This window comes from Acanthopagrus latus, chromosome 16, assembly GCF_904848185.1.
Source record: "Acanthopagrus latus isolate v.2019 chromosome 16, fAcaLat1.1, whole genome shotgun sequence".
Classification (NCBI taxonomy): domain Eukaryota; kingdom Metazoa; phylum Chordata; class Actinopteri; order Spariformes; family Sparidae; genus Acanthopagrus; species Acanthopagrus latus.
In genome coordinates this window covers 2,098,546-2,122,665 of record NC_051054.1, presented here as the reverse complement: position 1 = coordinate 2,122,665, position 24,120 = coordinate 2,098,546, and the positions used below count along the sequence as shown (strand labels likewise).

Here is a 24,120-nt window from a genome sequence, read left to right as displayed (position 1 = left end):
GTACACACAATGTACTTACGTTCAGAAGAAGTATGAGGAATTCTGTAGAGACTCTCACTTTAATCTGAAGCAAAACATTCTTGTCAAATACAGCAGCACTGGTCAGTGGACCAAAGATTCAAACTATGACGCTTGATTTACCCCCCATCACGTCTGTTTTCCCACATGCAGGTCCAAACAGCCAAGCAGCTCAACTACTCGGTTATGTTGAGGACAACAACATAGTTTGGTTTCAAATGTGTATGTAAGTTTGGTGACACACAGGACTTAAACTCAGGTCTCCTGGCAGTCCTTTGTTTGACCCATCCAACCACCACGACACCTTCTTCTCTCCCATTACACCAATCAGCATCACGCCAAACTGTGTGACAGATCCATCAGTCTACCATGTCTATGACACGTTTGGCCTCGCAGTCAAGTTAGCAATTACAAACATGCAACATCCGATTACATTTTCAGGATTAAGGCAGCAAAACTACTTGGTTGGGTTTAGGAAAAGAGTATGGCATGGTTTCCTGGAAACAGCTGCTGGTGGTCTGCTATTGAACTGGTCGTGAAGACATCACCTTGGATGTATGTTTGTCCAACGTCCCCTTCTTAACCCCAGCCTGCTGGTACTGCACCTTCATACATGCATGTGCTTCTGGTGCCAACCTCACACACTGACCTCTGAAGGATTAGCAGGTCTATTTCATACTTTACAGTGAAACTGGGATGTTTATTTTACCATGGTGCTGCACTTCATTTACTGGGACTGACAGCAGGCTGTTAAAAACACAGTTGCAAAAGCGATTTATCTTCATGTAAAAGTGATGTATGTGAACTTTCCAAAAAAAAAAAGCACAATTTCCCAAATTGTTGTTTTCCAGAATATACTTTTTCCTCTCCAAAATGTCCCCACTGCCAAAAAATTCCAAAGGTCTAGAATTTAACAAGGTCCCCAGAAAGACTGTAGTACAGTAGAGGATCACACACACACACACACACACAAATGAGTCATTTAGGGCCGGTCCAAACACAGCTACCGTATAATAATTCTGATGACATACTATCACACACACACACACACACACACACACACACACACACTAATATGTAATGTGCACCAACATGTTAACACACTGACTCAGAGTTACTGAAAGATACTGTTCATATGGATGACAGCACACACACACACACACACACACACACACACACACACACACACACACACACTTCTTGCCTCCACTCCCTCTGGCTCAGCGCCCACTCTCCATCTTTACCAGATTTCTAACCGACGGAGCGTTTGAGCGTTTGTGATGCAGTAAGTGGTTTTCAAACATGACGCTTAGCGAGTCTACAGAAACTGAGAGGTGATGATTACTGACCAAACCACCGGAAAAATCGCACACACGCTGCTCTTCACTTTATGTCGAGGGAAGTGCTCATTCATTTCCTGAGCCGAAACCAAAGAGAACGTGTGAGAACAAGAGCGGTAGAGTCCATTACAGAGCGAGGGCTGTGAATCCCCACAGCACAAAGGTGGGAACGTCTTCCTCTGAACCACACGACAGACTCGCTTTATTCTTTTAAAATATCCACTTCCTCTGGGAACTCCTGCCCCTGACGGAATGAAAAGGAGACGGACACAATGGTGGTGCAGAAAGTGCGATGTTTAGCTTTTCATCTACAAACATATCACCATAAAATTTACTGAGAAAGTGTAATTAAACTAACAAAACCCTTTCTGGCCTCTATACCACAGTCTGAACTTTGGAGTGGATCTTTTCTCATCGCTGCTCGATTGTTTAATTAACAAAACCCACAGAAAGAGGGCACTGTTCCATCACTGTGGACCAACTTACAATAAAATACTTTCGATATAAACTCTCACTGGAGGCAGAGGTGAAAGAAAGCAAATGGCTGATGGTCAAACCAGTTGCACAATCTCTCCTTCAGCAAAACCACAGAGAGAAAACAATCAGCGAGGGAGCACAATCAAACAACAGGGTTTTATGAGAAAAGGTTATTAAGCTACCACAGGTATGAAAGATTTATCAGCCATCACAACTATGGTTTTATATGTTTACTATAATTACACCAGGGTTGCGCAATTTTATCATCGACATGTCATGTCAAAGCACGGTCATCTCCGCTTGGAATGGAGTTCATCTCAGGGATCTGCAAATAGAAGAAGCTGAGATTTCACTACAAAAGAAACAGTTAATTTAAAGATGGTGGAACAAAAATATGAAAATTCAGGGCCACGCTTATTACTCATAATGTAGCGATCATAGCTAATCTTAAAGCCGGACAAACCTGCTCGTTGTCCTCACTATTGCCTCGGCCGCTTACAATCCACACATATTCCAAGATAGACTTCAAGATGCTGTGAAGACGATCACAAGACTCGAGGGTTCCTGCATTTCCCTGGAAGTTACAGCGACGGGCAAACAAATTTAACGCACCATTAACTTCAATAAAACTGCAGATTTGTTTGTTTGAATATCATTGAAAAGAAATTTCAAAAAGTCAGCGTGTCACTTGTGACCAGTGAAGAGTGCAGAAGGGAAATATCTCATTTCCTCCTCCGTGCAGATCTCAGTTTGACCGTTTATCAGCTTTGCGATCTAATAATCGTGCGACTTCTCACAGATGAAATCTGTTTGAAAGAGGGGAAATGCCACTGGTTTCGCTTGACATCCTCGCACGAGGTAGACATTTATAGAGAATCCTTTGACACGTTTGTAATTTGGAAAGTTAACATATTAAGTAACAATTACAGGATTAAGTGACCTTTCATAGAACTAAACCTTTGTCGAGGCGACCGAAAGGTCAGAGCATTTAAAGCACGGTTCCTTTTCTTCTCCTCTGCGGCGTCTCAGTTCTTGCAGGATCTTTACAGGAAGTTGCCAGTGAAACCTTGGGATAGGGGCGTGCCACCGGTAGCCTCTCCTTTCCATCAAAGGCAAAGAGAAAAAGCCAAATCGCCCACTCATGCAGGCTCTCTTGTTGAGTCACACTAGCAGTGCATGGGCCCCTGAGGCTATGTGTAAAAGATGTTTATTCTGTGCCAAGGTATTTCACCCATCACTGTAACACGCTCGGTCTCAACGTGCTCGCTGCTCTCTGCCTAGACAAGCTCAGGTAGGCACAGCGAGGGCGGCGTGTTTAGGCAGGGAAGAGGCTTCAACTCGCTGACAGTAATTTTCAAAAGAGGAACAAAGCAGCACACCTCAGAGTATTAATCACTCATATTTCCCTGTCACACTGAGTCGTCCTTCTCTTTCACTGAGGATCAGCGACCAGGAGATAAAGTCGTTTTGATTCGTGTGGCTGCAGCGGTTCGTGTTGGCAGCTTTATTTATGAGGGTAATCACCAGATTAATGCAGACTCCACGGAAATATCAAAATATTCTGCATCCAAGATTCATTCTTCAGTTGTTGACATTCTGGTCTCTGGATGCTGACTCAAAATATTTAACTGGTGGATGTCCAAACTTCCAAATGACCCGACTGACAGCTGTTTGTTCTCATGAACTCTGTCTTTCTTCTTGCACGGCAAAATAAATTTAATATTTAAGGTATCCAAGTAAAACATTGACATTTTCCGACTTTTGCATGGGGAGGAACAGGAGGAGAGGGTCCGTGTAGATCCAGGCCATCTGGAGGAATAAACATCCAGAGTCACATCAGGTTCTGCTCTGATCCGACAGGAGGACAGTTTAGTTTTCACTTTCTAGCTCTTGGGTTTAAAAAGTGGATTTACATTCACTCCTGTTTATCAGCCTGACTGCAGTAGTGTGACCTCCATTGTTGGGTGTTTATGTTCTGTACTGTTGACTGCTGACTGGAGCCGGAGGGGAAATGGACTTTACTTCATGGATGTAACATTACAGAGAGGAGACAGAACCAGAACCAGAACCAGAGTCTCTGCTGAGTGCTGAGCTCAGTTGGAGGTTGTCTTTCCTGGGTTTGAACATTGATGGACATATTTAGGATAGTGTATGTACACAACTCAACAAATTATATAGTTTATACAAATATACATTTTTAGCAGAAATCCTACACATTTGATTTTCAAGGATCATGTCGCTGGTTTGGAGTTGATACCTCTAATGAACTGTGAGACAGTTTCCTTAAAACAGCACTGAGACCAACATTTTTATTTCCTAGTCTGGTGTAAAACATTTTTTTTATAGACATTTCTCTGACACGCTCAACTAGAGCAAAGAAACAGACAGGAAAGCCTGTCGGAGGCGTCTCGTTGGCAATCAGCATGTTTATCAGATTGAATTTCCATCAAAAAATTAGCTTCATTTCATGTCTCAGCTGAGGACACAACAGGTCAGACTGCACTCAAAATAGTCATAAGCGTGAGTTATGAGAATTCTCAGGTTTGTGTTGGCAGTCCACCAGCCTGTGAGAGGATAATCATTAGATCAAGAAAGAAAATCCATGGTAAAATAAAAAAATACGTCTCCCACGCACTGGATCATCTCGGTGTATTTGAGCTGTTGATGTTCCGGTCTGAGGCCATTTGTGAAGAAAGAATAATTGGGAAATCTAAAGAGTCATTGTGAAGACACCAAAAACTCTTGTTCTCTTGTTGTTTAAGGATTAAAACGTGATGAGGTTTTGTTTCCTGTACAAGCAACAAAGGTATTTCTGCGGTTTTGGTGAATTCCTTGAGAACGTTTCTCATGGTTTCACCAGATTCACCACAGCAAACATCAAATTACTGTTGTCTTACGACTGAATAAAGAAAAGAAGCTGGTTCCCATCGTCAATCTGTGCTTTTGTCACTTGTGTTTGATGCGTCATGATGCAGATATGTTAAGACAAGACTAACGAGTCATTAGCAGATAGATAAAAGAGGACTTGTTTAAGCAATGATTGGATTATTGGAAACACATTTCCCATGAAAAATCACTTACAAATAATAGTATCTGGTGTTTTGTTAGAAGGGTGGTTCCCAAGCTTTCTGTCAAGTGAATCAGTGTCTGCTTGCAATACGGTGTCAACGAGCCGTGAGGAGTTTCTCCAAAGAGTGATTTTCTCCTCTTAGAGAGCTCAGTTTGGTTAAATGACACATCTGAAAAGGTACAAATATTTCTTGAGGGAAGATGAAGTAAAAGAAGGAAACAACACCTCAAATTATTGTTTGTGAAAGAGCTCTGACCTCAAATATAAAGTTAAAAGCATGATACAGTATAATACATGAATACAGAACTATAATTCTACAGTATTTGCTTCATGTTAGTTATTTTAAAGCCACTATGTGAAGAGTTTGGACATTTGAACTCTAGCACCACCTGTGGTAAGAATGAAAAATGCAGGCATCAATGCATACAACTTACTTTTATATTCTACCATGCTTTGTTATATTGTTTTTGTTAATTCTATTTTCATTTAAAAAATGTAATCTGCATATATGATTAAAGTTTATGTGTAGCTGTATTGAATATAATGACATATTATATAAGCTGAGTCAAAACAAGGCAACAATTATAAAACAAAAATATTTATTTGCATTAGAAAATGTGTCCTTCTTTTTCTCTTTTGCCAACAACAATCTGGTAACCCCGACTCTATAACCATAACAGAATATCATATATATATATATATATATATATATATATATATATATATATATATATATATATATATATATATATATATATATAAATAAATTTTATATATATATATATATATATATATATATATATATATATATATATATATATATAAAAATTTTAAAGCGATTATACATTGAATTTTTTATTTAAACGTTGGCGCTCGCTGTGGTGGGATGAAGATAAAAACAAACACTTCCTAATAATAAAAAAAGTGTTATTCTTTTAGTGCATTACCAAATAATTTAGATTTAACCTTTGATTAAATTCATCATAGTTTATTTGTATTAGATTATTGATTTAAACTACCAAAGTACATCAGGTCTGTTTTTAAAAAACACTGCTGTAAAAACAAAAAAACGTTTTTCATCATTACTTTTACAGCAGTGACACTGATACACTACAGTTTGGCTGTGCTTGAGTTATTTGCCGACGTCTCAGTTTAACATCTTTATAAAGATGATTGGCAGATATTGATAATCAGCGGAATTCAGCTCTGGACTGTTTCCAGGGTTACAGATCGAAACAGGCCAATTAATCCCCTCCCGCGGACGTGTGATGTGAGATGGGATTAGTGATGCAGCGTCTTGAAAAGTAGTCTTGTTTTACTGTTTGCTGTACAAAGGTCACAACACCAAGGTAACGGCAGAAGCTGATTTACTGGTGTTTACTGCACGTTAACTGCAGTTTGTATCCATGATGATGTAATCAGGTAAGTTGGCTGCAGCCGTTTAAATGCAACAACCAACCAAATTCGAAATTTAGATAATTTAATATTTTTGTTTTTGTTTATTATTTGTCCTCTGAGTTTGAGTTTGTGTATAAATGGCATCATTTTGGCAGCGGACTGATGTCGGATCATCCTTGAATGCACCATGTGACGATAACGCTGACAACAAAATACACAAATGTGTGTTTTTTTAACATCTCATGCATGTTTTACTATTTTGTGTTACCTGTGTGTGTCTGATGTTAAATCTTCACCTTTCAGAGGACGTGTGTGACGATGAGGAGGTGAGCTGTGTCTAGTCAGAGTGTGTGAGTCAGGTCAGACGTTCAAAAGGTGAGTGTGTGTGGCAATCACCTCAGCCACACTGTCATGATGACACACACACACACACACACACACACACACACACACACACACACACACACACACAGGGAAAGAAGAACAGCTGCTGCAGACCTCAAGCCAAACCACTGTCTTTGCCAGCATGAATAATCAGGTATGTTATGCCCTCAACCCAAACACTCACACACACTCACACACACACACACACACACACACACACACACACACACACACACACTCATTGGCAAATATGTTTTAACTAAAATCAGTATTACGTTTTACTGAAGTCGTCTAATTAAGATGCTCGAGAGAAACAACAGCTCTTCATTTTTGGTTGAATATTAAGAGGGATATCAAGAAGTAGGAGACTTTTCTCAGCACATACAAGAACAGGAAAGAGTACGAAAAGCTGTAATCGGAGAAAGGACCTTAAACACAAACATAGTTTACCTTGAATTTGTCCTCTAGTACAGTGCATGAGCGTAAATGTACTGACTTATATTCCACCACTGCAGAAACCAGCTCAGAAAGCTGTGGTCAAGGTTCAGCATGTTAAATGATGTAAAAAGGAAAAGACGGATGATGACACTTGATGCTAACGTTTTGGCCTCCAGCTGCTGCGGCACTCGGCATCAGAGGAGGTATGCGGCCGTCGCGGCTTGTAATGTTTTCACTCCTCACCACATGGATCTGGTAGCTATTTCCTGTTTGACGGGATTCACACATGGAGCAGAGAAAGGCGATGAGTTTAAGTCCGTGTGTCCCTGAGATCAGAGCTGAACAGGGTGAATGCAGTTTGTACTTTCAAGACTGAAACCTGAATGTACTCAAGCTGCTGCTCAGGCAGTAAAAGATAAAAGACATTTATCTGGCGTCCCTGCTCACTTTATCCAATCAGAACAGAGAGGAAAGAAAAGGAGTCGTGCAAGTGTTGTGACACAGAGAGGAGGGAGACAGACAGGAAGTCAGCCAAGATCTTAAGGAATAATCTTCCTAAAGATAGCAATTAAAAGGGGGCAAAGGAGGAAGTCAGGTGAGGTAGCAGAGTGTCAAAGTCTGCACAAAACCGAGGACAGTGTTTGCAGTTTGGACAATAATGTAAAAGGAGTTTCACTCAGGAGGCCGCTGTTCATGCTCCGAGCTAAACTAAAACTCTAAGGTGTGTAACTTATGCAACGTTACGTACATAATCTTTCATTTACGTTTAATTTACCTAAACCAAGACGTTTTCCTAAACCTAACCTGCGACCACCTCACAGTGTAAACCATGAAGACAAAAGGTCAGTCCAGTGGTTCCATGTCGTAGTTTTCATGTCGTTGTGGGAACATTCATGTCATTTTTGACGTTGGCAATCAAACCCTTGACGACGTTGGGACAGTGTTACAAGTGTTTTCATGCTTTAGTAAAAGCTGACCTTCAGTTTGCATGAAGTGAAGCTTTGTTCCAAAATGTGCAGCACAACTTCCCAAACCTCCAACATGAGAATTCATTTTAAAGCATGAAAGTCATGAGAGTTGCCGTTTGACAACCAAATCCAAACATATCTGGGGGATTCGGTCATCTGCATCTTTGAAGTATTGACAGATGAACTCCTGAAACTGATCAGCCTTTGAAATAAAAGCCTCCAGTTTTTTCTCATGAGTGGATCCAGCCTTCCTGCGCTGTGGACGTCCTCTCCGAGAGGATGAGCACACGGACCTGCCAGTGATCATCTCTGATACAGCATGTGTGTGTGAATCAGAAGCAGGTGTGGTTTGGCCTGGTAAGAAATCCTGCAGAGCTCGTGTCCGACTGTATGTGGAAGGTGACGGCGTGGAAACCTGAGCTGCCGCTGAACAATGTGCTCATATCGGGTGGTGCTCAACAGTTCTCCTGGTTGAAACTGGGGTTGGCCGCATTATTAAGGCGCTAATCACCAGAATATTGATGACAATCCTCTAGAGCACAGAATGGAGGCAGCTGGTTGTATCGGCCGTGAAACCTGAGCTGCTTTTCTTAACAAAGTTAACTGTTGAGCACAATGGTTTTCAAGCCCTGTTGCTTTCTATTATCCGTTTGGACAAATCCTAAAGAAAATTCAGCGTGTCAACAACCCTTCCTCAGTCGTGAGATGAGGAAGTGTTGAAGGATTTCTGGGTCAAGGAGAGGTGCAGCTCAGCTCCTAATTATTACTTCCGCAGACAGTTTTAAAGAGGACTTAAAGGCATTACAACCCATCAAACCTGCATTTAAAGCACATTAAAGTTTACTCACGATGAAGCTTCCTAAACAATGTATAAAAGCACATGTGAATAATTTGGGGTGTAAACATCTAAAGATCTAAAGATTAGGAGTGTAATGGAAACTGTGGGTGTTCCAGGTGTTCTGTAAAAAAAATGCACCAGTGGGCGTCCAGACCACAAATATTGCTGCAGTTGAAGATGGTACGTGGCTGCGCTGGTGGGGGGCGTGCTGCATCAGGTACAGGTGAGAATATGAAATACAATTAAGGAAGCCAGTTACAGTAACAGATAAGTGAGGTTGTGGGTTTTATCAGATAAACACTGTTTACGAACACCGTGCAGTGGCAGGAGGTTAGTGATAATGGCTGGCAGCGATCATTTCATCCTCTGCCACAAAGATAAGATCAAGAGGTAAACAAGACGTACAGCAGAACAGAACAGAGGAGTCGACCAGGAATGTGCACTTGCATGAGAACATACGTGCTACAGTACGTACTGGAGGGGTTATCAGTGTTTCTCTACTCCTGCTGGCCTCGCAATCACAGAACTGTTAAATCAGACAAATATAAAAACCTCCATGAATCAATAATCAATATTAGAAAGAGTCATAATCAACCTTGCTTGCAGGTTGAGGTGTTCTACAGACATCTTTTTTATAATTGGGAAAATGCTTTTTGGGACACGGTTGGTATTTTTCGCTTGCAATAGTGGCGGTAAAAATTAGAAGCAAAGCTGCGCAGCGCCCTCGTGTCTCCAATACATGCCGTCATCCGCCATGTTTCCTCGACAGCTTAAAAACAGACAAACGAAACACTCTCTGGCTTTTCACTTCGTCAGTCGTCACTGCAGAGGAAGCTGAGACGAGGAGTGCTCAGCTACACGCCGCTACAGACTGAACAAACGAGGGAGCTGCAAATTTTCACTGTTGTGGAACTTTTTTGCTAAGTTTTGCTCAAGAGCATTAAAATCATGAAAACAACATGTTTGAGTTAAGTTTCGCTGTCAGGGGCCATAAAACAGTGATTATGCACATTTACGGAAATATAAATATATGGTCATAATAAAATGCATTATTTTTTAAATTAATTAATTGTAAAATAAACTAGTTAGTTAACTGCATCATATCATTACAATGGTTACCTGCAAATTGATGAATCTTTAGCCGTGTTTTCAGAACCGTATTTTAAAGGGTGGTGGAAACGTCTTTGAGATATAGATGTTTAAAAAGGTCCCATATTCCTTTTTTCCCCCTTTTTTTATCCTAAAAAGTTCAGTCTTCTGTGATTGGTCAGCTCTCGCAGGCTTCAGCACCACCTGCAGTGTTTACGCCTCAGTTCTGCCAGTGCTTTTACAGCCTCGGCCGAGCTGAGGGCGCGGCTGAGAGGAGCTTCTTCAGGCTACAAAAATAAACCTTAAAAATGTACCTTTGATCCAGCTGATGCATTTGACTTATTGTGAAATCAAATAGCACATTTGGCCTTGGAAACAATCAGTAATGAAAAAAATAATAATAAATGAATGCTGAGGCCAGCGTCTGCATGCCACTGAGTGTTTCCTTCTTGAGTTACGAGCTCTACATGTCGATCATGGTGTTAAAATCAGCGTTGTGTTTCACTGAGGTGAGAAAAGTGTCTGACTGTCTGTCTGTCTGACTGTCTGTCTGTCTGAGTGTCTGTCTGTCTGACTGTCTGTCTGACTGTCTGTCTGACTGTCTGTCTGTCTGTCTGTCTGTCTGACTGTCTGTCTGTCTGACTGTCTGTCTGACTGTCTGTCTGACTGTCTGTCTGACTGTCTGTCTGGCCGTCTGTTTTCCAGCATGTCAGTTATTCAGGTCCGTCTCCTGGCACTCTGCTGGACTTCCACTCGAAGCATCTGGGACTCAAACTCTCTCCATCAGACTTTGGTTAAAAGTGAAGTCGAGGCTTTGAAGTGCGGGCCAACGTGCCGACCTGCCTGCACCGGCCAGGCTGAGGTGTAGGATGGCTCCGGGGTGGAGGGGGGGGATGGGCGATCACACAGGAAATACAGAAACATGTCTTGATTTACATACACCGTCATGCTTTTTTCTCTCTGGTTCTGCAAACACAGTTTTGCTCTGTGAAAACTTGTCCAGGCTCCACATGTTTCCATGTTGAAGCAGTGAGTTATGATGATTTATGTCACATGGATCCATTTACAGGAGGCATTAAAATTCCAGTGCAGTAAGGAGATGCATGATGGTTATTTATGTGTAGAAGCAGCAGCAGAGCCTGTTGAAACATGGATGTCAATGCACAGAAAGTTACCTGCTGTTGCGCCACACAGATGGAAACTGCATGTGAAGCGTTTCCACGCTTGGTGTTCAAATGTTGGCGAAGGTGAACTGAAAATCTGAGTGGATATTTGAGTCTTTAGGTGAAGCCTGGACACAGAGTGACGAATAAACTTTGCAGTAGTACAGAAATCAGAACATTAAAAGTACAGGAAGGTCGAATTCACAGCAACCAGGCAACACGTGGACACAACATGCAGCCTCTTTAAGTTACAGTTTGGTAACCGGACAAATGTGCAAGCTTGTGTTTCATCCGCTCAGACAGATTTCCTCTGCCAGGTTTGAGAAGTCACACGAGACACATTTAGCAGCTCCGACTGGTCTTAGGTCTGTCCAGCGGTGTCTGGTCTGCAGGTCCGGCCACCAGGCAACACACCAACAGCCTGAAACTTGAACTCAGATGTTTTCAGGAACACAGCTCAGTGTACTGTCTCGATGTAATACGAAGAAGTCTGTGTTTTTAGATTTGTTGCAACTCTGTCCAATTACTGTTACTATCCTCTGCTGGAAACAGGATGGTGTTATGTTGGAGGGTTTTACAGAGAAATGCAGCGTCTCCCCCCTCCTCCCGGAGCCGAGCTGGTCGGGCTGGTTGTGGTTCGTCTATCCTGAGATCTGACCTGGAAACTCAGGGGTGAAGTGGCCCATTAACCTCCGTCTGGACGTCTGTAGGCCTCTTCACAGGAGCCACTTAGCATCGCTGCTGTCGTCTCAGCTCAGCTCCCTCTGAAGAGCGCTGAACCTCTCCTTTTCAAGACAAGTCATGCATCCATCCGTCCCTCCATCCATCCAGGAGCAGAGGACAAGAGGTGTTCCCTTCAAAGAGCTTCTCTAAGTCGAGGTCAGCAGACAGAGTCCTCGACCACCTCCCCAACATCCACTGAGCTCTTCGGTTTCACTGGCAGTCAGGAAAAACACAGGTCCGTTCTTGTTGTGGGACATGAAAGCTGCGGCCCTGAGAGAAGATTTACATGCTGGTCGTGTTCCTCTGACAGGCTGATCCGTGTTTATACACGACTTTCTCTCTACTTTGACAGCTGCTGTGGTCAGAGTTATAGATTATACAATTGCTTGGCAACGCTACTGTAGAAGTGCAGATGCCATGTTAGTCAGAAACAACAAACAGTCAAAGCCCATCTTAATGGTAACCGTTCAGAGCCGGTACCAAAGATCCCATGAGTCACACAGACGGACGGATAAACACCTGTTAGCTCTTCCAGTGTTAGATGTCTTCAAGACCACAGACTCATAAAGTGAACACATTAATGATGTGAGAGAACATATTCACAGATCATTTGGTTTAAATGATCCCAAACCAGCTACAGGTGAGGACGAACGTGCTGTGTGCAGGTACACGGCATGGATCAGTGTATTAAAGCTCATTATCTCTAAACATCGACTTCTGTGATTTGGATGCAAACATTGCAGGGAAGTGCTGATGAAAAGTCCTATACTCCACTCACACTCAACATCCACTGTGTCGGAGTATAACTATTAACATGTGGACCAGAGCAGGTGAGTCGCCTACAGAGCAGTAACAACAGTCTACGGTGGCCCTCAAGGGACATTCAAAAATGCATTTTTAAAAGTTCCTTATTGTTTTTCAATTTGTGGTCACTTTACATCCCTTTGTTGTTGTTTTGCATTTTTTTATTCACTTTTTGTGACTTTGTTGTTGTTTTGTGTCCATTTGTAGATATTTTGCATCTCATACGAGTAAAAATTCTGCAATTAACTTGAAAAATGGCAGAAATTCTTTGGTCCCTCGGCCCTCTCAAGTGTGTGGTGGCCCACAAGGGACATCCACGTGACGAGGCATAAAACAAAGCTACGAAAGTCTGATGTTGGGCATCATAACTGACTCTGTGCTGTACATTTTGTTTGCATTGCATATATTATGTAGTACACTTTGTACTTCGCCACTGGCAGATGAGTGTGTTAGCAGCATGTTACAGATGGACACCAGAGGGATTCAGACGACAAGATGTTTATCATCAGAACTGTCATGTTTATCCTGAGTGTTTGTTTTTGTGTGTCGTACGTGTGCAGAGGATGGATTCCACCTTCGTCATGACGCTCTGAAGGCTCCAGTCCAACAAGATCAGAGAAGAAACCCGAACATGTGCTGGAGATCAGACAATGACTCCGACAGTAATCTGAAGCTCCTCCAGTCTGTTGAGTAACGTCGTACAGAGTAAACTCATGTTCTGCAGTATAAAGTCAGGATGCCTCTTTGTTGGGTCAAAGTCGGAGTTCGGATGTTGAAGCAACAGCAGCAACTTCGGATTAAGAGCTGCAAATCTGTGATATTTAGCAAAAGCGGCAGCATTCAAAGCATCAGCCCAGGTGTCCCAATGAACAATTACTCTTCAATTCAGGCAGAAGCACGTTAAAAACCCTCAAATCTGCAGTTACAGTCTCCTCATCTGACAGCGGCTATAAGCTTGATTTAAAATGATTTTCTCTGCACTCTGAATCAGGCAGATCTCAACACGCTAGATCTAAAGTGCCAGTTCAGCGCCTCCAAAATCCTGAGGGGAGCGGAGGAGGCTTTCTAATGATAAAAAACAGAGCTTGATTTATCATTTCATCGGCCTTTGATCGTATCACACAATGCCACTGCAACTAGTGCCTGAGGTGTAGCCTTGACAGACAGGTACCATGGAGTGGTATGAACAAAATGTGCCCAGGGAGGTGAGGCGAGAGACTGATAGTCCAAGACAATGCTTTCCTTCACAGAGAACTGGATCCAACAAGAGAAAGAATGATGCAGAATTAATGTTACAGCCTGGCACAAAACAAAGCTGGCAGTTTTTACGCGGAGAGCGGTGGAAAGGTTGGAGTCTGATGAAAGAGTGAGCAAGGCGAGACGAGAGAGTGGAGAGAAAGTGATGGACACATCTTAGATAAAACTGGTGCTGTGTGAGTGAAATGTGCCCGAAGAGGCAAACGCAGGTATGATGTTTGACTGCAGGCGACGTCAGACGGGATGGATGTCAGATAATCGTTTGATGGTGAGAAGATACGAGGGGATTAGATCTCTTTAAAAATGTCTCACTGAAGGAAACTCATCTCAAACACATCAGTACATCATGTTACTGGCTGTCTCTGTGCACAGTTGGCCTCATCAGCTATCCATCCACTAATGTATTTAAACCAAACTCTCCATGTGATATAAAACACTTCAGTTATTGATGATTGGTGTCGATTCGTCCTGCTGACAAATATCCGTATCGGTCAGGACTTTTGCTGCCTCGTTACTTCGCTCTGTGTGACTGACGTCTTCACTACCTATGGATGTATAAACTGAAATATGCTGATTCTGTAAGCTGTAAAAAAAGCTTTTGTGCTCATGTCATCGAGATTAATTTGCTGTACATTTGGCCTTCGGCAATTAAAGTGATTCTGATCAAAGAGAGAATGAGACAGTGGAGTGCACGGGGAGAATAAACCCCCCAAACTGGAACAAAATATGCCTGCAGACCTGAACACCCTCACGTCAACACTCAAAGCTGCGGTTACTGAGATTAATCCTAAATTATAAAGATGGCAGAACATCAAGAGCCGCTCTCGTCTTGTAAGCTACAGTCTGATGAAACAGCTCTCCGGACTGACACCAGTATGCTTTTGGTTGGGCGTTGGGGTTCACCAAGGTTGTCCCTTCACATTATATTTAATTTCTTAGGCTATATTGAAACAATTGGCCAACCAAAGCTCAGGAGGGGTTAAGGATGTGAACATCTTTCCTGATATCTAGCTAGCTACATAAATAACACACCTTTCATGCCAAATAATGTTGCAAGACTGACAGAGAGAAGCTGAATAAATCTGCAGACATAAAAATGATGTATCGTTGAATTAACAACATGAAACCAAAATGCAGCTGTCTCATAAAGGGAGAATAGAGAGCGATCCAGATTTCTTTGCAACAACTTTAAAAAAGGGGGTTCCTGTACGATTATATACCATCTGAAAATGCTATTTTCTCCTCATTATCTTGTGTTGCCTGTCCTCTTTCACGACACCACGGTGTAGAGGAGGGTGGTGTGACTCGGGCACCACTTAGTGATGCTTGATTTGTGATTTTGGACTTTGTTTGACTTCAATTAAGTCATTGTACAATTAGCTGTGTGTCACAGTGAAGTCAGGGGTCATAATGGTCAAAGGGAAAAATATAGAATATGTTTTTTTAAAAAAAGATTTAAGAGCAAAACTGAACAAGCAGCAGATCCTACTCATTAAAATTTGACCTTAGGGTTGATTTTTTTAAACGTCAAACTGGCAGATTTACTGTACTCTGTATCTTCAGTATCTGTGGAGGATTGTGGGATGGAGGTCACGTCAGCCTCAGGCTACATGTTTTAGACGGCTGAGTGACAAGTGCTGGAGCGAGAACTTAATGGCGACGCCAGCAAAGTGCTGACTCACGCTGAAAGGTTGCATGTAGCAGCTTTAAACAAGAGACAATTAGACAGACGCTGTTTAATGACGACAACATCAAAGATGCAAAGAGACTCAAACTCGTGGAGCTGCAGTGTGAGTCCACGTTGGGGGGGAGGAGGCGGTATACGGGCTGGATCTGGACGCAGGGTTCAGTTTTCTGAAAGGGAGCCACGCTGCGCTCACGGTTGACGTGCTCACCCATAATGAGAGCTGATTTGGGACTTTATCACGCATTAAGCCTTATTGTTGCACCTCCGGCCAACTGATGACACAGTGATCCGTCCATCGCGCTGTCTCAACCCAAAGGCCCCGGGGCTCGACCTCACGGCGTGCAAATGGCATGACGTAAGGTCCGGCTGCCCCGTGTCATGTCTGTGTGTGTGTGTGTGTGTGTGTGTGTGTGTTGCACAAGCTTAAAGAGGGGAGGGAAAGGTCAGAAAGTCTGAGCTGTAGGTCTGCTTCACACTGCTGCAGGAAAGTTATACAGACAATATTAACAGACACACTGACTTGTTCTGTGTTTCATGCATTTTATAGTTTAAACGTTCATTAGATTAAAATCCCTGCTGAAAAATTATTTACATTTTAAATATCCAACCACAGATAAGCACTTATCCTCTGCAAGGTTTTTGTGGTGTTGGAATGAATCCCAGCTGACGTTGGGAGAGAGGTCGCCGCTGCGTCACAGTTTATTACAGCAACCATTTATATTCACACCGACAGGAAATCATGAGTCACCGCTTCACCTGCGCGCCTCTGAGCAGCGGGAGGAAGCCGGATGTCGACGGAGACGCGTGGCATGAAAACTCCACGCAGAAGCCGGCAGGTTCGAACCCACAACGTTCCTGCTGCGAGGCCGACAAATGGAAACAAATCATCATTATCAGTTACTGTGTTCAGTGGAATGTACCAATCATCTTTCATTCACGCCTAGATACATATTTAATCGAATTTACTTCATTTCACAGTGAAGTAAGGCTATGTCTAAAAAATAGGATTCAATCAAAATACATACAGTACTTCATACTTGAATTAATAATGTGTGCATGTAAATGTAGATTTCTGTAGTATTTCCTCACAGTTCTTCATTAAATATGATATGAATAATGTCTCAAATCTGAATTAGACCTCATTTTAAAAATGTTGTAAAATAGTTAAAAAGATTTTATTTTGAAAGTATTTGGATAATTCTAAATAACATTTGTTTGATATAAGCTAGTTGTATAACTCCTACAACAGCAAAATCAATACATGTTTTTAAAACTCCAAAATAATATATAAAAAATACATGAAATATACTTTATTACTTCACTTTATTATGTAATTAATATTTGTATTTATGTTGTTGGTATATTCTTTTACTTTGTATGGTGAAAACATGGATAGATCTTATGTAACAAATATTTTAATATATATTTCATTTTCACTACTTTGAAATAATTAGATTTAAGCGTCTAACATTTCTTTTTAAGCACAGGTTTCATGTTGTTCTGCTTAAATGTTATCATTGATTTAAATGATGTGTTTGAATGTTGCCGTGCGTTCGAGTGGGTGCAGCGTGTTTGTGACCGCAGTTGAACTTTTCTTTCACCTTCAGGCAGTTTTTTGTTTCTTTATGAAGCTCTCTGACGGACGTCGTGTGACAGATTAACAGTGTGCAGCACGCACGACTGTGTCAGCGTATCAACATAATGCGTTTTTTTACGGTAACACAATAGGAACCACTTTCCTCTTCCCTGTCAACGGCGTCTCCTTAGCTTTCATTATGTGCAAGCAGTAAAACTCCAACATGAATCCGATCCAGTCCATTTGCTTTGATGAATAGGTGGATGATATTGGGAGTTACGGCGTTCCTCTCTTAGTTCGGGCTTGTCTATAAAATGCGTAGCCTTGGGTGGTGTCCATGTAAGCCAGGCGTGCCGCTTCAAACTCTTCAGATTTCAAAAGGCGATGAAATCACTCAGTCAGTCTGTCCCTCCGTCTTCTGACTGAACACCTCGCATGTCTGATTTATGACATTTTTTTTTTTACTGCTCATTCACCTCATGTGTCGAGCGTACTGTTCTAATGTTCTGATTAAATACATGAATATCGCTCCTGTTGGACAACTTTTATCATCCTTCTAATCAGGCAGAGAGGAGAGGTCCACAAAACTTTACACTGTCATTTTCCTTTTACTGCTTCCATTAGTTGGAGATGATAAAATTCAATATTAAAGTTGATGTATGAACTTCATATGCAAACAAGACCATCAGTGAGAAGACTGGATTTTTCTTTAAAGTTGTAATATGTACTTTCTGCTCTGGAGAAGACAGTCAGGTGCAGATCCAGACCTTCTGGAGGAATAAACACCGGCAGTCTCATCAGATTCTGCTCTGATCCGGAGCCATTTACCGACGGGGGGGACAGCTCAAAGATCGCTTTTCAACTTGTGGGATTGAAAAGTGAATGTAACATAACAGAGGGGAGCGAGAGAACCAGAACCAGAACCAGAGTCTCTGCTGAGTGCTGAGTTTAGCCAGGAATATGGTTTTGGTTTGTCCACTCTGGGCTCCTGTAGCAACATGGCTGACTTTGGTTAGCATGATGCAAGACACAGATACAAAAGGCTCGTTCTCAGGTCGTGACATCACAGATCTTAGTTTCAGGTGATTATACGCTGCCAGCAGATCTCCTCAGATCCTAAACGACGATCCTGAGTTACATTTGACATTTGGGACTGTTAACCGTTTGTTTTAACAACGTGGTAATAATTCTTTTTTACTTCGAGCGCCACCATCACACTGTGAAGCAGATGTTGGAGTGACTCCCCTCTGCATGTATATACAGTATGGATTCAGGTTTTTAAGCAGAAAAATGCAGGCGTGGGCTCCACTGTGCTCTCTGAATACATACCCACAGGACATAGGCATTAACGTCAGCTATTCGGCGCCCAACCCACTTCTTACCCTCCTCTCCTAAATCATCGATTCTCTCTCTCTCCGCACACACACACACCAAACTTTCACTCCTTCCCTCTCTGGAAGTGCTCATTGTTTTGAGTCCTCCTCCACACTTTGATGTGAAGGGGTCAAGCGGAGGCTCCCCTCCTCGTCCTCGGGGAGAGGCGAACACCAGAATATTCAGTGTCAGGAACATCTGGGAGAACGCCGCTAAGCAGGGCTTACTTGGCAGGCGGTTGGTATTGGCACCGACAACCTTCCTACCGGGGGCCTTTCATCTCCGTTTGAACATGTGGACTCGGCCCTAACCCTGGGAGGAGTCGGAGGGCTCGCCGCCAGCTGAGAGGCTGAGGCGTGGTGGCTCAGAGGAGGAATCCGGCTCTCCTGCTGTCCTCAGGAGCTCCGCCGAGCATTCCTGCCTTCCCTCCCCGTCTCCTCTGTTCATGTGCAAGTCTCCCTCGCCTCCTTGCATGCTGTCAATCCCTGAGCCTCTATCTGCGTCCAACACATCCCAGTTGTTGGTTCACCAAAATGTTAGTCATGTTAGGATCAGAAATGCTCTCCAACGTTAGGAATCTAAAGAGATGACGTTCATTTTGCAGCTTTTTAAGGCGCGGCGACACAAAAACGACTGTTTGACTGCAGAATTAATAAATGTGTCGAGGTAAGTGGAGTCCAGCAGGTATCAGGTTGACTTGAGTCATTCTGCAAATAAAAACTCAGTTATGCTGTAAAATACCAAATTCTCAAGACACATTTCTAAAACCAAACTCAGAACTGTGTTACTCTGAAGCGGCTAATCGAGGCTGCAAGCTGTTTATCTGGCACGGCATCACACACAGATGTAGCTGGAAACCAAAGCTAACAGAGTAAACAAGGAGGAGTTGAAACATGTCAGAGCTTCTGAATCTGACAGAGAGAGAGAGAGAGAGAGTGACAGGACAATGAGGAGAAAGAGTTTGATCACAGTGTTAATCTGAGATTCATTTTATCTGATGAATCCAGCCCGGCCACAGTCCGTTCACCCTGCTGCCGTCCGGACAGAGATACAGAAGTATCCGACTCCGTACCGCCGGACTACAGAGCAGATTCTTTCCTCAACACTTCACCAGGGACTCACTTAAATGATTTTGTTTTTAGGGAACTACAACTGGATCCACCCACCAGAATACAAATGAACTGTTGCCCAGATTTGGGCCAGTTTTGCGGCTAACTACTGTAGAGCCTGTTTGTGGCTCATATCTGTTAACAGGAGTGGACCTTGGTGCCGTCGTTCCACAGGTCCCACTGCCTGAACTGCAGTACTTTATGCATAAAAGAGAGAAAAGGGCTGCAAATAAATTAACATTGCATACCTTCTTCTGTTTCTTCTGTTGCTGAGAAAGCATTCATGTCCATCTGCCACTCGCTGTAACACACCTGCACCTGAAACACAAAGACAGTAACGGTTGTTGGGAATAAATAACTGTAATGTCTGAGTTCAGGTCCAAACCAGGGTCCTTGTTGCACCTCAGCTTCCATCTTCAGCTGATTAAAACTCCACATGAACATCAGAAGTGACACATTCATTAAATATTTAAAGGTATTCAAAGCACAGTGTTTTATTTTGCCCAAATTTTAGAAACGACTTTAAAACCTGCACCACTGTTGGTGGATCCAACGGAGCACCTGAGTGTTTACATGATGAGTTCTGATGAGTTCAGCTGGTGGTGAGCTGGGTACTGACACTCACAGGGACCCGGTCCAGCACCTGCGGCTGTGGCAGTATTTCATCATCAGTGGAGTGTGTGAGCATGAAGCATGCTGCTGGTGATCCAGTAAAAACAGGTGTGTGTGGACTGAGGTGTGTGTGTGTGTGTGTGTGTGTGTGTGTGTGTGTGTGTGTGTGTGTGTGTGTGTGTGTGTGTGTGTGTGTGTGTGTGTAGATACAGGGTGTGTGTGAGAAACAGGAGGAGGCTGGGGAAAGTCATTGAGCCTCCCGGCTTCATTATATCTGGGTCATTGTGTTTAGAAGCTCAGTGGCGCCAGAGCAGCAGGTCGGGGAATACCTCGGACTGTACTGCGATGCTGCGACGGGACCGGCACTGCTCGGATACCTCGGTCACTTCAATGTATGTTTGAGGCGTAACAACAGACCCCATCAACTCTGGTTCATATCAGGATATCAGGATTTTTATTTTTTGAGTTTCACAATTATTGATCCAATGCTGTCATGGCAGCCCAGACGTACTCGGGGATCAACACGTCTGGATGGAGTGTATGTGCTCCAGTTGAGCTGAAGTGTGTAGAGACCCTGGTGATACTACGAGCAAAGTTTCATGTTGTGCTGAGCCTTCTTACTGTTTTAAAAATAAAGATTTTACTGCTAGTGTAAAAGTGCCCGTAGCGCTCCCATTGAAAATGAGTTTTAGCTGAAAATGAAAATACGGTAAATCTTGAAAGTGCCTCTATTGTCATAATTATGCTTTTACACAAAGGTACACATTCACAAAAAAAGCCTAGGTTGCATTTTGGCGAGAGATTCACTTTAAAATACCTGCTTCTGTTGCCAAAAACATGGCTGTAAAATATCCAAACGTCCCATCAATGTCACAAATTTCACAAATCCTCACAGTTTGAAAACATAAATGAAGAACATCCTCTCAGCTGGTCTGCTGTCCTCTGTTGGTCTGTTCATGTTTGCCTTGAAGGGTTTGTGGACGCCACTGCTCAGTAAACGTCTCAGATTTACTTGATATTTTGCAGATTTGTCGACACTTATGATCAACAATAAGACGATTAAAGCTGGACAGGCTGATCTACTGGGACCTCTGAGAAGATGTTCCTTCTGCTTTCTGCACTTCAAGTCTCATGTTTCTGTTGAGGCTGATAAGCTTATTAACATCTTTTCATTTTGAACCTTTATCCATGAAACATGACAATAAATGAGATGACATCTTCAGAGCAGACTGTTGACCCTAAAACAAACGTTTGTCTCTGGGAGTGGAACTGCTCAGTCATCTATCCATTAAAGCGTCTCCGCTCTGGTGAAGCAGACAACCTACCTGAGACGAGGCGGCTCCACTGCTCCTGCACACGCCTGGTGATTGTGGTATGGCAGCCGTCCATCTCCTCAGCAGATTACCTTTCCACACTGATTGTCTGTCTGGATGCAGAAGATGAGAGACCTTCGGTTAAACATCAAGCTGAGGCCTCATCACATCACCGTGGAGACCGCTTTGTGTTGATCGTTTGAATGATCCACGAGGACGAGCGTCAAATGGAGCGTGACACCGCGATGTCGTGAAGTTAGTGGATTTAAGATTTAAACATGCTGTTGTTGCTGTCAGGTGGAAGTGGAGGGAACTGAATCCTGAACACAATCATGCAAACTGATATCCGGTAGATTTACCTGTGCAGAGCAATTTTACATGAGGGAAATTACCAGAAATCTTAAGTAACTATTAAACATATTCAATCTTAAAGAAAAAGGTCCAACAAAGCAGGATGTAGCCCTAAAATTATGTCTGCATATCAGAGAAGACAAATGTTACTGAAACTCTTCACAGACAGAGAAGTTTCAAAATTCAACAGCCATTAAACTTCCATGATGTGACGATGAAGCTCACCAAAGTTTTAATTCAGCCTCCTCGTCATCTCTGATATTTTCTGGGATGTTCCACACGTTTTCAGCTAAACTATCACCAAACAAACTACTTCCTGAAATCATCTCCTGCTCATCACCTGGTTGTTGTGTGTTGCTGCCCATTGGCCGACCAGATGTCATGTGGCCTGAGGTGGCCAATGAATGACAATTAGCAGATTTTTTTCGAAATGCTGCCTTCAAATGTAGCTGAAGTGGTTGTATTTCTGACCGCTGGCATTATCTTGTGTGGCCTGTAGTCTTCAGGTCACCTGGCAGGACTGGAGGCCTCGTGGCACCACTTGGTGATGTCTCAGCCTGCTCAGTCCTCCTCCTGGATCCACGCTGTCAATCAAAGATGAACTGTGATTTTCTGTACGTGATATTTCATGTGCGTCCTAGAAAAGGGATCCCTCCTCCGGTTTCTCACATCTTTTCACAGGTTTCTTTTCTTCTTCCATATTGAAAGTCTTTCTTTCACTTGAATCGAGGGTCTGAGAACAGGATGTTGTTCACTGAACACATTTAAAGCCCACTGTGACGATGTGATTTAGATTTTTTTTTGCAGCTGCACCACCTACATAATTTGGTGACAAACATAATATTTATTTTGTACACACATACACTTGTTTTGTAAGGTTAATCTTTAAAACTCTAGCAGATCGTGAAAGACTACAATCCTGAAACTGCAGCCTCGCCTGCTGCTCTCAGGATCCCTCCTGTGATTTCTTTGTTTTCCATTGGAATAACACAGTGGAAGGACTTCTCATTCCTGTTGGCTTAATATATGAGCTTAAAGGTTCATTTTTGACCTCAAAAACACAAATACCTCATCGTGAAGTCCATCCAGAAGCTGCTCTGGACTTCATTTCCATCCTGTGATCAGAAAGAAAATGTAAATGTAAACTTGTGCGTGTGATGATGACGATCAGCAGATATCACTGAACAGCAGCTGAATGTACTTTGGACAATGGAAGAAGTGAACCTGTGGACCTGCAGCCGTCACTATAACCAGCTCCTGTAGGAATCTGGGATCATCTTACATGTTGCATTGTACGATGACATCTGATCCTAAACAACCATCATCTCTCCTTCTCCTTCATTGTTCTTCCCTCCAAGTAGGTCAGCGAACGTCCGCCGAACGCGCATGTGACCCGAGCCGCCGCGGACGCGCCATCCAGGATTCCAGACACGTTTCCCATTCTTCCCAAAACAACTGGCGGGTTAATGAACACACAGCACGGCACATAACGTCGCACCAAGCATTATGGATATCCAGCACAGCTGCTGGAAAGGCTTTCATGCAGAGCCGGCTAATGTTAATCATTTCCCACAGTGTCATTAAAGGGGCAGATGGAGGCACGCGGGAGGACTCACCTCAACGGCATGGCGCTAAATGAGGCGGGAGGCGGGGAGACGGCTGATTGGCTACCAGGAAAAAAACAGAACGTGCAAAAAAATGATTTATTTAATTTTTTTATTCAAACACTTGTTATGTAAGACAGTTGTACAGTTTTGATGGAGCATCTGACTCTTGATCAGACGTCTTCGTCAAAAACAGCAGTTGTTAAATCGTAGCTTAACAAATGGTAGAAAAGTAGATAATGTTAAGTTTGATGGAATACTCGTTCAATCACGACTTTTTACGACCAATAATAAGAGCTGCAAAGTTGGACTGGAGTGTGGCGACCAACACAGATACCTTAAACCAAAACAGAATAATGTTTTAATCAATTAATCACAAAAATAAAAAATCAAAAGACACATCACTGGACACTCTGGACTGTTTGGGCCAAAAGTGCACTTTTATATAGCACATTAAGAATTTTTTCCAATAAATAATATTCATTAATTTTACTGTCATTCACATGTTTATGAAGTTCTAATATTAA

At 42.7% G+C, this 24,120-nt stretch overlaps 1 protein-coding gene across 1 annotated transcript in view; it reads right to left on the bottom strand.

The window, feature by feature from the left end:
• esr2b (estrogen receptor 2b) overlaps positions 1–22,347 on the bottom strand; it is a 90,524-nt gene extending 68,177 nt beyond the window's left edge. Inside the window, exons 1-3 of the mRNA XM_037071641.1 lie at positions 22,215–22,347; positions 21,651–21,751; positions 19,962–20,031 (exon numbers count right to left, since the gene is read on the bottom strand). The gene's annotated coding sequence lies outside the window, so the exon portion shown is untranslated. The remainder of the gene's footprint in view (positions 1–19,961; positions 20,032–21,650; positions 21,752–22,214) is intronic.
• Between the last annotated feature and the right edge of the window lie 1,773 nt (positions 22,348–24,120).